Below are 15,976 nucleotides of genomic sequence, written 5' to 3' on the forward strand. Positions count from 1 at the left end.
GCATTGTCTGTCTCATTTGTCTTATTTTACTTGAATCTAGACGGTGGAGAAGCCTCTAGATTGTGGATTAATTGTCCGTCTGGCTTATTTGTCTTCTTCTACTTCAGTATATTGTGCAGAAATTATTATGTTCAGTCTATTGTACTGACATGTTTGTTTCATTCGTCTGAAACATCCATCTCATTCTACTTCTATTCTCATAATACCGCTTGTTGTTTCAGATTTCGTTAGATCCAATCTGACCGACTTATTTCATTTATTCCACTTACTTTCTTTACTGTAACCGCATTCGGCGCTGATTCAATATTTCAAAAGTTTTCTCGACGAACGGATAATCGAATATCTATCTCTTTGAACAACTTTGAGTACCTCTATCATTGAATTATAATTAATCGTATAACAAGTTGATTATACGTGAAATTACTCGAGAACTGCATCGTCTACGAATGTCTTCTCGCCGACGGTTTAATATTTCTGGATTAGGCGAACTCTTTGAAGCAATTCCGTTCGATTCTCCGACACCGTGTTTAACACGGAGTTTTATTCGGTAAACAGCGTAACAAACCGGTGTAAGGATATACTTCGAAGGTACCCGGGCGAAAGAAAGCCGAAGAAATCTCCGGGAATAATAATTTTTTTACGTACTCGGTACCTGGGGCTCTCGGTATCTCGTGGGAGCGCGTCTGTTCATTTGCATTCGCCGGGCTGCGAAGTTGAAATATATTTAAATTTTTCACTTCTCGATGAACCGTCGTCGTATCGCGTGCGTGCGCTTGAGAAACTTTTCCGAACCGCGAGGAGGAGGAGGGTGGGGGGGGGGGGGCATAATTCCTTCAGGGCCGATGCAATTTTCGCCGGGAACCGTCTAGGTCGGGTTCCCTGTTTCCTCTGTTTCGCCAGGTCCCGGTTTCTTTTCCCTCATCCCCGGGCGGTTTCGACGAGCGTCCTCGCGACGACGAACGGACTCGCGAAACCCAAGGCGAAGAGAGGTGGTGGCGGGCTTTGAAAATTAATACGGGAATACTTTGTCGGGAGTTCGCCGAGGGCCGGGGGGAAATTCCAACGGCGGCACGTGATCTGTCGCAGTCCCAGCGCCTCTGAGTAATCGCCCTGTAACGTCGCGCGAGGAAACGAGGCTACTTTATGCGACGCTGTGAAAATTTTCGCTTGCGCGCGAAACGCCGGGGACGGAACGACTTGACGGCCATCGCAAATCTGTATGGGATATTTTCATGACTGCCATTTTCTTAAACAGTAGCACGACGTGGCAGTCCATACTTTTCATTTTTAAGAGACGAGGGTTCATTATTTGAAAATGGGTGCAACTCTTCGAAAATTTCGAAAATGTTGAAGCTTCTTTTAGAGACGTAACTCCTTTGACTTTTATTATTAACACTAAATCTGAACGACCAGTTTTCTATTTCAGAAGTATTGAAATTATAAGTGAGATCTCTTCGTCTCGCAGAGCATGCGATGCGGACAAATCCCTTTCCGTTTCCTCGTGAGCAATCGTATCCTGTCTCCAAAGATAATTGGAACGAAAAGGAAGCAGCTTCCTGCAGGACACACTGCCCCCGTTCCCCGTTAATTAAGCATTCTTTCGACCGCGCGCATACCTTTTTAAATTCTGGATTTTTCTTTAATGCGGTCTACACGCTGAACGGGACAAAAGCCAGAAAGATAATGCAATTATGAGAACCGCTTCTTGCGCGAGGGACCTTCTAAAATTTCACGGGAATTTTCGTCCGCGCCCTCGAGGCCCCCGACACCATGTCACCGGCCACCGTGCTCGCAGCTCAATTTACCTCGAATTCCCTCCCTTATAACTCAATCTCCGCCCACTTTTTTCTCCGTGAATGCATATTCACATTCGTATCGTGCGGCTCCGCGAAGATAACCGAATTTTCACAATGCTACTGGTTATTATGCTTCTCTTTCGAGCCACTTCAGACTTGCGGTGTATTTTTCGGAGAATTTTTCACCGGCCTGCCTTGAACGGTCGTAACACCAATCTCTGGCTGACGAGATTATTCTACTACCTCGGAAAATTTTCTTTATTCTTTAATTTGTACCGTGGGAAGGGCGATTGCACAATTCATGAAACGCGTAACATAGAATTACACGTTGCAGCATACATGTTACACAACTGTGTATTTTTTAATGTATGCTATCAGCTAAAAGAATGGATACATTTTGTTAAATGTGTGCTGTTTCCAGATTCAATAGCTTATGGAACAGTTTTATTTTTTAATGATGTGTGTTTTAATTCGAAAATTTCGTTGTATATACTTCCCCAAAGGAATTAAGTGATTTGCAAATTGATTGGACAGTCAAGTGTATACGTAAACTTAAGTAGAATAGACTGTACATGTCGCACAGGGTCCAGATCCATTTCGTAACAGGTACAAAATTTTCGAAGGATTGAACTAATTTCTAAACGTGTTGAGCAATCGAATACATCGGTTAAGTTAAGTAGAATGCACCGTACACCTCAGATAGGTTCCATATCCATTTCTGAAGTGGCACGTAGAACGAACCTTACATGTCAGACATGTCCTAGATCCATTTCTAAAGAGCTACACAATTTCCGAACTATTAAAGTAATTTCCAAACCTGCTGAGTAGACAAATATATCCGTCAAATGAACCAGAGTGAACCGTATATGTCAGACTGCGACGAGATACATTACTAAGGACATAGGTAAGTAGGCATTCCTGTCTGACTTATTTCTATTGTTCTACTTACATATACGAATAGGGGAATCTAGCATTGTGCTTTATAAAAATAATGTTTACTTGGATATATCATTTTATTTATCCTTAATACTATTTCTTCAATATTCTTGAAATTCTCATTCTTGTAATATTATGTAATATCTTTTACTGTTTGTTGAAGTCTCTTCGTAATTCAATGGGGTGTGATTAGAATGGCCCTAGGAGAAACGCTTTAAAGCGAGTGTCGTAGAACCCGCCTCTTATTCATATATTTTCCTATACAAAGTCAAATGAAGACCAAAAATTTGACAGGACCGTATATTGACCAGAACATGCGCGATCTTTTGGTCGCCAGCTTATATTTGCCAGACCACAGCGGTGAATACTTTCCAGAGTGGGCGAAGCAAGCCCAAGCGGAAGTGACTGGAAACACAGAGAGACTGTCTGGTAATATTAGCTTCGAAATTGGGCAGCATTGTTTGGAGTATTTTCCGATGCACCGTCGCAGCTCGGGAACGTCAGGTTTGCGAACGAGCTTCGACATGTTGCCACCCTATTTCCCGGCGTTTAGGGGGGTTGATGCGGGGGGGGGGGGGGTCGAGAACGTTCGTACGTGTGCAACCGCGCCGTCACACCTTAAAAACCGTCGTGGAACTTCCGTCGTCGAAGAAACTTGCCCGGGCATCGAAGGGATTTCCGCTGCTTGCAAATGCATGATGCTCTCTCGGAAGTTTCGCAATCTCTGCCGTTTTGCCAACTATAACGGCAGCGAGTACGCAAGCTCCCCCGTACGATTACCGAGGGGGCTGCCTCGCGCTATACCGTTGGCCGACGAACAAAATTCTCGAATGTGTTTCCCCGTCGGTTTGCAGAATCGCCGCGTAAAATCCGCTCTGAACAGCGGCGAAATTGTGGAAACGGCTGGGCTGCGCGCACACGGATACAACTCGAGAATCGGGAAAATAGGGTATATTCCGTAGGATATCGACGTGGCTCATTTCTGTCCGGGCGATCGTCCGTTTCGTATCCGCGATTTCACCTACACCCTTTCGCGCGAAATCGGTGTTACGTGAGTCACGGGGAAATGATAGGCTGCGATGCGACGGCGCTGCATATCCTTGAAATCGAAGTCACGAGAATCATTCTTATCGGCACGATGTGGCGTGTGTCTTTCAAGGTCTTTCTTCCGAATCTCGGATTTATCCCTCCGGCACCAAGACGCCGGCTAAACCGTTCCTCCCGGTCGTTTAAAAAATGAATTACACCCCGTAGACCTCGCGTCCAACGGTTTTATTGCCATCGACATGCGATACCGCAGTAATTTCACGCCCGCGACTCATCTTCCGGCGAAAAAGGGATTAGTATAGCCGCCGTTATTTATAGCGGATGTCCTTGTTCCTGTTTCTACCATTGCGAAAGCCAACGGATCCTATACTGACTAATCTCCCAATATCCGATCGGTCGTACTGTGATACGATGTTCGACTAAATGCAAGAAAATGAAACGAAGCTTTACGATCGATTCATTCCTTCCCCGACGATGAATAAAACGTCGAACGTGCCTACAACATTCGGAACGCGGCGAGAGAGCGAGAGAGAATCGAGAGAGAGAGAGAGAGAGAGGGGGGGGAGAGAGGGAGGGAAAGAGAAGTGGATCAGGTGTGCAATTCGTTGCATGGAAATGGACAAACCGAGCTATGATTATTTATACGACGCCCCGTAATTTGTCCGTTCGCCGGGAATTCGAAAACAAATGCGGCCTCCCGACCAGAGTCTGTTGCACCGCGATTGTGTGGGGCACGTTCCTCAGAACTCGATTGGACACTTCAATTCAGTGGAACCGTGGACGCGAGTGGAATGGGACTCGTATGGCGGACATATACCAAGCGTGGGAACCGAGAACAAAATTTCGTGAAGGATTTAAACAGTTTCCAAACTTATTGGACGGTCGAATATATTCCTAGAGTGGAGCAGAATAAACCATGCGTGTCGGACTGTTACTGGATCCGTTTCAGAGCGAGGGTAAAATCTCTGAATTATTTAGATTGTCTCGAAGTGTGTTGAACTGGCAAATACATTCCTGAATTTAAGTAGAGCGAGCCTTGCACGCTTGATTACAAATCCATTTCTAAACATGTACAAAATGTTAGAATCGCTTACACAGTTTGCAAACGAATGGAAGAGTCGAGTTCCTGAGTTTAAGTAGAACAAGCCGTACGTGTCAGACAAATTGCAGATGCATTTCAAAGTAAGTGTATAATTTTTCAAATACACTGGCGTGCAATATTAGATCGAGAAGTTATTTTCAAAGTAGGACTCAAGTTTTCAAATCTGCGTTGATTTCATTCACTAAAGGAATTTTTTGAAGTTTGTATGAATGTTTGAATTTGCAAAATTTTCGAAAGAAGAAAATATGTTCACTGTCTCACTCGTGGAATAGTGTAAAAAATTGTGTAGAGAAAAACGAACAATATATTTCGGTAGTAGAAGATTCAAACTTTAAAATGAGACCGGAACGAATATTCCACGACGCTTCTTCATGAAGTTACAACACTTTAAAAATTTAATGATCCTTCAATTTTCCTCATTTTTCAAACTTATTGATCAGTCTACTATCTTCGTGAAATGAAGTAGAATGAACCGTATATGCCAAATAGTTCCTATATCACCTGTTAAAGATTTAGCTAGGAGACAATGTATTGCTGTCCGACTTATTTCTCTCGTTCTACTTGTTCAATTATAATATACGTCTCTCTAATCAGTCTAAAATTATCACATTAATTTATAACGTTACTTTCGCTATGATATACAACCGTTTCGAGAAATTCCTTTCTCTCTGGCGCTTCGCAGACACTCGCAGCTTTTCGAAAGTTCCGAATCGCGCGTTCCACCGGTTTAGACGGACACGCATCGAGCGAACAAAAACTCCGGGAGCGTTACACGTTCGGACATTGTCCCCTCGCAGCGATTCGGGCCGTTCTGCAGCGGTCGTGGTCCTCGACGTGGTCCATTGTCGAGGATCGTTCGGTCCACTGTGAATTTCATTTCCCGCGACACCTCTGACCAGGAAAAATCGCGCGACATCTCGCTGGCTCGATGAAAGGGACAGCTCCGATCGTGTCGGACGGCGACGAGAGGATTTCGTCAGCTGGAAGGCCGATTGTTCCCGGTCCCGATTTTACGATCGCGGAAATTACGGACCCGTTGTCTCTCCCTCTGTCTCCCTCTTTCTCTCTCTCTCTCTCTTCCTCCCCCCTCTCTATCTGTCTCACCGACAAATCCGGGAACAAGCAACGCATCGATGAATATGTATATGATCGGTAAACATGCATCGTGAATCGGGGCATCGTTCAGCGGCGCGCACTGCAATTTCGATAATTAAACCGGCTTTACCAGTCCCGATCGGCCCACTTTAACCCCGTCTTCCCATTGTTCGATCTTAAACCCAGTTTCATTGATCGATCCTCACCCACGAACTTTCTGCTCGCAGGTTGCTCGTAAATCGTCCTCGGGCTGGCGCGGCGCCGCTTGTTCAATTTCCAGGCCGTGCAGAAACGCCGACAATAACTCGGAAAAATAATTCGACGTTAAGCAGTCGTTGCCCGGACGCGTTTGCTTTCCATCGCGAACCGTTTCCGACCGGAACACTTTGAGGCTTTCCGGATCAATCGCGCGATACCTCGAGCCCACCCCGATTCCTGGCGAGAGAGTCGAGACTCCCACCCGAAAAATATTTGCGTTTCATTACGGCGATTTCTGTTGGAACACCGAAATCCGATGGCGAATTCTACTTTTATCATTCTTCGAGTCGACTCCTTCGACGGGAACGCCAGCTTGGAATTTCTGCTCAGCGATGTGCTTTACAGATCATTTACAAGTAATGATCAATTCGGGGATTATTACAATTCTGCAACATTTTATGCAACTTTAAGCAGCAAAATTTTGACGGTAATAATTATCCTGTCGTCTTTGGAGCACCTGTGACATCTTTTGATTTAATTGCTCAGTGTTTGGGACTATTGATCACTTGGTCCTTTCACCACCTGAAGAATGGCAGACACTTCTTGAGAGACAGTAAGTTTTCGGATGCGGATTTTTTTTTTGAAAATGACACGCGGACGATTGTTCCACCCAAGGTCGTAAATTTTGGGCCCGGTTTTATCGCGGGCGCGTCACTCCCGATACCGCCGAGGTTTACTGTCCGCCAAATTAATTTTGGACAGCTGTTTCAAATATTGATTGACTGAATTTAGTCGGAAGCGCGTTTCATCCCAGACCTGCTAGAGGATTCGTCAGTAAGGCTGATCTAGCAGGCCCTGCCTTAGACGCGTCGGTTCGTCTCGTGTGATTGTTTTAGATCGCGAGAGCGTTTCGCGTCGGATCTTGATTGTTAGAGATCCGTTTCGAATGGACTTGAAACTGAATGTTACGTCTGAGAGAAATTTGAGAGAGTGATTTCAATTTTCAGTTCTTCCGTCTCGTGAGGCTCCTCTATGTATTGAGAGGACGGTCCTCATGGGAGAGGAAGTGCACTGATTGGTTATGCTGAATGGTGCGTTGCCCAATCAGCGCATCCTTGACTGATTGTCACCCTGTTTAGGTGAGCTGAATGGGCCTTGCCCTGGAGAGCGTAAGCTGATGCCGGTCTCTCGATAAGGCTGACCCTCGACACTTTTGAATAGTGCTCTTTTATTTTGGGTGGTCCTTCGTAGGACTTAATTTATTACGTCCCGCAACCATAGGAAGTGAAAACAAACGAAAGACAGGCTGTGATGCGAGCCTGGATAGTCGTCACTGTTGCGCCGTGCCTAATCGTTGAAAGTAATCACTTAGTTACGAACGTATCATAAACAATTGTCCGAAGGCAAGCACCACTTGAATTGTTCCTTGCGACGGAACAGTAAGATTTAAACTATTTTTCACTTCTCATTTATTCAGCTATAGCCTCCATAGTTATAATGTTCTATTAAAGACATTTTATCCCCTTGTAAAATATGAAGCATTGTATGAGAAAAAAAGTTACAAGTTCTCCGAACATCATAAACATCAACACCCATAAAATTGCTATCCACAATGATCCACAATGATTGGCTATGAACTTTCGCGGTGGTTAATGTCAGACTGCTCAAGGGGGTTGGTTGCTCTTCGAGCCCGATCGTCGCAAAATATTAACAAAGCGTGCACTTACGTAGATTACCGGCCGAGAATCGCTTAAAGTAGACATTTTTATAAGTCTAATGGCGTGTCAAAAATGAAATTTATGTTTCGCGAGGCGGAGTTAAGTGTACCACCTTGTACATTAAATATAGCCGAGAGTCCGTCGCTGCAAATGGCTCCCTTGACGGTTTCGCAGCTCGCTCGACGAAGGGTGATCGTGCGAGCAACGCGACGGGGTATCGATGAAACGACGATAGGGGAGAGAAACACCGACGGGGGGTAGTAGTTGGAGATTCGTGCCTCTTGCCGTTTACACCCCCTTCTTCCAGCCCATTGAACCGTCTACCTGTTCGTGGCCCTCTTTGTCCACGCAGCATGACGCAGCCAAGTTTCCATGCCGGTCGACAGAGACTTTGTTGATCGCCGAGAACCATCCCCTTCGCTGCTGTTCGAAAAGTCTGCTGGAACTTGACCAGCAATTCTCTTAATTAAACTCAACGATTTTCCAATCCTCCTACCCATTATTTTCATCGACTTTTAGAGGAACTACGTCGCGCAGAGTGGAACAACTTTCTGTACGACGTAACGGCTGGATGTAAGCCTTTTCTTGAGAAGAAAAAATATTTTCAGTTGATCCAACAGCGTACTAAAGTGTCCCAGTAATTTCGAAAAGATTGGTTCACTACATCGTTTTAAATAAATTCACAAATATTCAGTAATTCGCAAAAGTTTACATGAGGCATTTTGCTTACGTCTTGATAATTTAGGCAGTAGAGTTTATTACTCTTGTTAAGAAGAAAAAATATTTTCAGTTGTTTCAATGCCGTAGTAAAGTGTCCCTGTAGTTTCAAAACGATAGGTTCACCCTATCGCTCAGTATAAATTTACAGATGTTCATTAATTCTCAGTTGCTTAGACGAGCCACTTTGCGTCTGTCCTGATAATTTCAGAAGTAGAAGTTAAGGAGTACCAGTGACGAATCGACGTTTTATGATCGTGTAGTGATAGAGCATGTTCAATAAATCAGCGCGGAAGAAAGTCGATAAATTTATGAACGATCCAAGTTCAGGAAGTTCCCTCGAATGTACGAAGAATCGTCCACGGATTTCAATCTGGATTCAACGACGACGTTCCCCGCGGAGAAAAAGTCATATTTCTAAAAATTATTTCCTCTTACGTCTCGCTTTGTTCCGTTCCCGAGATCTTCGGCTCTCCGTCGTTCAGGATGTACTTGGAAACTCGCGACGAGCCCTAGGTCGCAACACACGAGGAATTCCGCCATAAGGCACGAGCACTCCTGCGACGGCACATATTGCGCAAATATTGGTCATATATCGGCTCTCGATTTTCAAGTAATAATAAACGGGGACGTTTCCCGGTGTCGTAAAGGGTCGTCGCCGATAACAAATTGAGGTGGGCGGTAATAAAAAATCAACAGCGCGAAATTGAACTCGAAGGGGCGACCTTAGGTCTTCCGATAATGCCCCGATGAATTACTATTACGGCGATGTAACTGCGAACGTTGAAACATAGAAGTATGAATGATTAGGCACAGTGACAGATGTTAGTCCAGTATTTAAAAATGTCTGCATAATTTCCTGAAGTATTTGAATGATTTTCAAGATTGAAGGATAGAATCTGTCTGTGAAATTGTGTAGAATACGCTATGCCGCACAGATTCTGGATCCACTAGTAAGGACTTCGGTAATGGATAGTATATTCTTGTCTGACTTATTTGTTTCGTACTACTGAGTTTCGTTCGAGAATTAAAGGGAGGCATGTCTGTGCCCTGTCTGACTAATGCGGCTCATTCTACTGTCTAGTTAGTATGCTAGTTAGTTCTGCTAAAAGAATACGTCTTTTATTCTGTAGTACAAGTCTGATTGATTGTCGGTGGTGTTCGACACAGACATAACTATCGCTTTGTATTCCATAAGCGATGGCTAGAAAAATATCAGCCAAGAAGAAATATCAAATACAAGAAATACCAAATAGAAGAAGGAAGTGCAAACAGTTAAACTCAGTAATTATATACAGTTTATTATTTTCCACTGTCCTCGATGCAGCAATTACTTTCGAAACAACCCTTCAGAGGAGCAGCTTCTATAATTCCAGGCACGATGGCGGGCTCGTTGCCGCAACTTTTGAAGCTGCTAGTACATTGTTGCCTGTACCGTAGACAGGACGCGATGAAAATTTCGATTCTGTCGGCCGCGGTTCGCCACGCTTCCTTATTATTGAAACTTGTAAACTTATAACCGAACTTCCCGGCGCAAGTTCAATTGGATTTCTTCATACTATTCATAAGTTGAATTAAGATGAGTCAACGTGTTTCCTAGGCGCGGTCTCGCCCGGAGAGAGTCCTCGGGTGCGAAAGATCGAAGGTCCTCGGAACTTGCCAAGATTTTTTGCGGGTCAGAGTTTGCGTCGAAGTTCGAAGTCGGAGAGAACGCGTAACGTTTCGAGGAAACAGCGACAACGTTTGCCGGCTGGTGTATCCCGAGCGATCTAAATTACCTGTCGGGAGCAAAAAGAACGAAAACATTAAACAGTGGAGTTACAAGCGTCGAGAATCAGCGGCGTCAATGGCTGGGAACCTCGCGCTTCTCGCTTCCTCGGTATTCGATTCCGCTTTCACCGGATCCGGAAGGGGATTCCTCTTTTTAACGAGCGCGTCTGTCGGCCGAGAGCCGAACAAACGCCTCGAAGATCCTCCGACCCGCGAATAATTACTTCTGCGACCGAGGGGCGGGTCCGTTCGGTAATCAGAAACTTTTCAGCCCGCATTTTCGACAGCGAATAAATTTCCCCGATTACGATCGCGCTGGGAAGCGCGGATTTCTCGGCGAACGCGCGGAGTGCTCCCGATCGAGAAATTTAAATGACGTTTCCAAGCATAGAAGTCGTCAAAGTGAAAGAGCTAAAATATTCGTGAGAAATGATGGATTCTAATGGTGCACAGTGCAACATGGTTTGCATTTTCTGTTTGTACATTTATGTGACTGAGACTCGAAGGATACACCGTGTCACATTACGGATATTCCTAATTTATAATAGAACAGTGATTTTTAATCGACAGAGTTTAATTTAAAGGGTTTACAACTTTACCAATTTTTCATGCTCGAGATCGATGGACGAATAAATTTGATAGATGTCTAAATTGAAAAACAGAATTTTTGTCTGAACGTCGCTAAATTTCCCGGTCGGGACCAACGCGCGGATGGGATATCGTTTCGGTTATCCGGGAATCCATTATCCAAATTTTCCATTATCGGATCTCGATTATGACGTGTTCGTCAGCGGAACGCCGTGCAAAACCCTCCGCGGATCGACGTGGACGCGAACCAACCAACCGACCGGATTCTTTCAGCTCGTGGTTGGCTCGAACCACTTGAACGGATCGTCCCGTTTGTCTTTTCGATCGTCGCTCCTCCAACGTGTGCAACGATCGATCCTGTTGTTCGCCGCGTTCTGAATTATCTCTCGATTCTCCATTCACGAGCATCCTCGAGACCCTTGTTCTATTTTCACTGTTCCCCTGTTCGATGTATATTGATAGGGAGCTTTATCACGTCGGCGCCGTCGGAAAGCCACGGGTGTCTTTTAATTATCCAGCTGGAGGCCTGTGTTATCCCCAAGGAATATCCGCGCCGAGGCCAAAAATATCACCCCCCTCCTCTTCCAAAATGCTGCGTCATGATTGATCATACAGCTCCTGCAGAAAACTTCATTTCAGTAAAGACCCGATCCCATCAAACTTCTCCAAACGTGTTACAACTCAATATTCCGCTGTTTCGAGCTGCTTCGGGACGATGCAATTGCTTTGAACTTCTTCGGGGCATTTTGCGATGCATAGAACGTGATTGGTTATCTTTTTCAATAATCCAAGCACGTTCATGGCTTGCTGTTTTAGTATACTCGAGGAGGATCCATTCCCGTCTGATTTATTTGTCTTGAACCACTTAATTTCGTTCAAGAATAAAAGGGAAGCAGGTCCGTATCCTGTTTGAGTAATTTGGCTTACTCTACTTGGTTTCTAATGATAGTATAAATTCGTCTTATTGAGTGGATGTTCTATTTTAGACCTGCGTTTTCCTGTCACTTAAGAATATGTCTAAATTTACCTGCGATACGTGTTTGGTTGGTTGTCTTATTCTACTTGTAAAATATCTCTGATTGACTGTCTTGTTCTGTTTCAAGATTCGCCTGATTGTTTCTCTTATTGTAGTTAAGGGTATGTCTGGCTCGTTTCGTTATTAGACATTATGCAAAATCGAAATTTTCTATCCCAGTTTCCAGAAACAGGGGTCAAGTAGAAATTTCATTCCGTTCTTTAATAACTTTAATGTGTTAGAAATAATTCAACGATATTCTTGAATTTCTATTCGATTGCTACTTTAAATTGCACCCTCACATTATACTTGAGAAGAATCCTGCCTGATATATTTGTTTCGTACTACTCACTCCCCTTCGAAACTCCTCCGTGAAGCGCCGATCAAAAATGTCAAAGCCAATCTCCCCACGCAGAAAAGCTCGGAGTCCACAATGCGGGGACCAAGAGGGTATCACCCTCCATCCATCCGGTTCCTATTCGGCGTTCTAGGAGATCGTGAAGGCCAAAATCATGCAGGCCATCCTGTGATACCGGTCGCTCCAGTGTAGATGACATCGGTGGCCGTGTAGGTCGGCCGAGCACTCGAACATCAGAGACGGCGGTGGTGTGTTCGAGGGGGTGTTCGAAGGGGTGTGTGATAGATACAGAGAGAGAGAGAGAGAGAGAGAGAGAGAGAGAGAGAGAGAGAGAGAGAGAGGGAGAGGGAGCGAGAGCGCGTAGGTGGGCGTAGGGTGGTCGCGATGCGAGAGCTGAGTGTCCGGCGCCTGCGTAATACCGTCTGTGTTTACTTGTCAGCCAAGCGGAGCTCCGGAGTAGCAGTACTGGCACGGTACTCCGGACCACCGGGTCGCAGCTGGGAATTCGCGCCGCCTATCTCTCTGTATCCGGCCCCGTCTTCGTTTCGTCGACTCCGGAAATCGACGGACGTCGTGTTTACGGGAACGACACCTCCCGATCGACACGCCGGGATCAAGATCTCGCGCGCGTCCGCATCGTCACCGCGCGTTTTCCCACGGGAATCCGGCCGTTCTCGATCATCAACGAAGCAGGACGCTGCCCAGCGACCGCCACCGGTTACATCCGCGGCCGATTCGTCTGTGAAAAATCGGCTCCGCGACGCCTGCAATCGACTTCACCAGTGCGTTCTCCTTCGATCGACCGTTCACTCGAAAAATCTCATACATTTAGTCACTGCTTGTTGTGTTCCCTCCGCGGACTCCTCGATCCGATCGGTGTTCCCAGGAACGAGTTCTCTCGTTTCTCAAGCAGATTCCTCCGCGATCGACACGAGTGAGCCTGGCCCGTCGGTTGGTACGCTTGTCATGGTGCATAACTTGTTGCTCGGCCTGGAACTGTGGCCAGACGATTTTAAATCGCCACCTCGGGATACCTCGAGTTAAATTGGTTCCTAGGATTCTTCTCCGGGTGTTTGTTCCCCGAGGATCCTTCCTTTGGATTTATGACGGCCGAGCTCGGATGTGGACGCTGAGAAAAAGCATTTTGAGGATTCTTTGCTTGGGGAGGCTCGAGCCTCTCGTTACCCGCGGTTTAGGCCGCCCGGAAGCAAACATGATCTGTCTTACCCTAGATATTTGCTCCCGGGATTATCCTGTTTGCCCCTGGATCCCTCCGAGATCCTGTTACCGGCGATCGGAGCCTGCCACGATGCACAAATAATGAAAACGGTAGCTGCCGAGGAAGGAACGGCTTGGAGTATCCGGTGGTCGGAGGAAGTTGAATTTATGGGACAATTTTGAGGATACAGCACTGGTAGATTGAAGATTATTACCTACAGGGTGGTCCAAGAATCTGGGAATGATTAATGGAAATAGGAAATGAATCGTAGTTCGTTTGGTTTCTTTAAATCAGCGGAGTGCTTTGGAGATCAAGTGGCTGTACTTATAATGGCGTTCCTAAAGAAATATTGCTGATAGATCTTCGATATTCACGTAGAGGAAGGTTATAGTACATCAGCAGATTTCATAGAATTAGAAGGTGCGTTCATCAGAATCAATTTTGGTCCACTAAATCAGTGGACTGTTCCCGAGAACAATGACCTGTACAGATTTCAGTTCCTGAAAGAATTTTTCAGATAGTGCTAATAAAGCTCTGAAGCATTCATCAGGGAAGCTTGTCACGTGAAACAGGGTACACATACTTCGAAGAAGGTCTAAAAGATAGATAAAATCCAAGAACATGTACAGAGTTCATTTTCCTCATCGAGATCAGTGTAACGCCACTGCAATCAATTATGTGCGCTCACGATCATGTTCCTGAAGTAATCTCCTAGCTACAATCATTGGCACAGCTCTGCCGTCTCCATCATCGAAGCTCCATATCAGGAGAATGACCTTGGTACTCTAAAAATTGAATAAACGGTACATCAATCAAACCTCATTTCGCCAACTTAGAATCAGTGTAGTGCAATTTTAAATCACGTGTCTGTACTCGAAATCACATTGCTGAAGAAATTTGTAATCTACAATTAGTAAGAAAGCTCTTCCCTCTTCATCGTACACCCTCATCACACAGAACATGATCCTCGTGCCCAAGAAATTGCCTAAAATTGTACAACGTATAAATCAAAGTTCATTTCACCCACTCAGATCAATGTAGTGTAATTTCAAATCATCTATCTGTACTTGTAACCAAATGGCAGAAGAAATATGCTATTTACAATCAGTAATGTAGCTGTTCCTTCTTGATCATACGCTCTCATCACACAGAACATCATCTTGGTACTCAAAAAATTGCATAAAATCGCACAACGCACAAACCACAATCGATTTCATCTCGCGTCAGCGTTTAAACCAATTACCCGGCCTCAAAGAGCGGAATTCCACGAAAACCGGGTTTGCCGGGTTGACGAACTCCTCTTGGAAAGATCGATGTCCGAAGAACGGGTCTGGGGTCCATGCACGGTTCGTTTCATTGTTCCATTCGCGCGGCGTGTCAAGAAGACAGGTCGTGTCGGAGCGACCGCGAGAGCGAGGGGCTCTGCGGAGGATCGAGATAGATCTCGTAGAGCCTGGGAGGATGAGAGCAAATTGGAAAGTCCTGGGCACAGGCGTCGGCATCTTTACGATCTACCCCGACACCCCGGGTCTCTTCGTTCACCCCCGAGTCCCCATAGGAAATCGTGGAAACGTTGGACATTGGGTAGCGCGGGCCCGCGTATCGAGATTCCTCTTCTTCGTGAAATCCCGTTGTTACCCGATGCTCTTGAGGTTCTGTGACAACGGAGACGTTTCTCCGACAGCCTCCGACGTGGAGAACGGGCCGCGTCTGTTCCAGGTGAGAGATCGTCAGAAGTTTCAATTTCACGCGTCGAGTAGTCGCAAAGATCCGGGGGAATATCAGAAAGGAGAAGGACAAGGATCCTCTTTATCGTCCCGGTTCCGGCGTTGTCGTTGCTAGCTGCGGGGAATTTTATTTTCGAGCAAACACGAAGGATAAGCTCTGCCCTCAGCCGCCGAGACTCCTGAGTCAGCCGGCGAATCCTTTAGCAGCACCGAGACAAACGCAACCAGGACCACGACCTTCTTCTTTCTCCCCCTCCCCTCTCTCTCGGCGCCGGCTGTAGATTAATTTCGCGCGATCGAACGTTCCGTCATTCCTCTCTTTAATCCTCTTTCGCTTTCCGAAGATTCGATCTCGAGATTTAGCCGTCCGACAAATTGAATTTGTTCCGAGTTGTCCTCCGCAGAACTGAGGGACGTTGCCCCGTTTCTCCCTCTCTCACTATTTCTCCCTCTATCTCTTTCCGGAGCTCTCTGTCTCTTGAAAAATTCCGAGAGTGGACGTGGCCGGTTCGAATAATTCATTCGCTCGATAGAGGGTGACCGGGAGATCGCATCGAAGGGCCACGTGACCGGAAATCCCGGAGGTCCGAGTTCGGGCCTTCCCGGGCCCCCGGGAGAACCGAGAGCTCTCGGCCCGTGATTCCCGCCTCCTGCCGGCTGACAAATTGAATTTTTCTCGGCTGTCCCCCG

General features: G+C 45.9%; 1 protein-coding gene across 1 annotated transcript in view; it reads left to right on the forward strand.

Annotated features, from left to right (window-relative positions):
* Positions 1-12,817: 12,817 nt before the first annotated feature.
* Positions 12,818-15,976, forward strand: part of 5-ht1 (serotonin receptor) — a 188,844-nt gene continuing 185,685 nt past the window's right edge. The window contains exon 1 of the mRNA XM_076805208.1: positions 12,818-13,122. The gene's annotated coding sequence lies outside the window, so the exon portion shown is untranslated. The remainder of the gene's footprint in view (positions 13,123-15,976) is intronic.

Source organism: Halictus rubicundus, chromosome 1 (assembly GCF_050948215.1).
Source record: "Halictus rubicundus isolate RS-2024b chromosome 1, iyHalRubi1_principal, whole genome shotgun sequence".
In the NCBI taxonomy this organism is placed as follows: domain Eukaryota; kingdom Metazoa; phylum Arthropoda; class Insecta; order Hymenoptera; family Halictidae; genus Halictus; species Halictus rubicundus.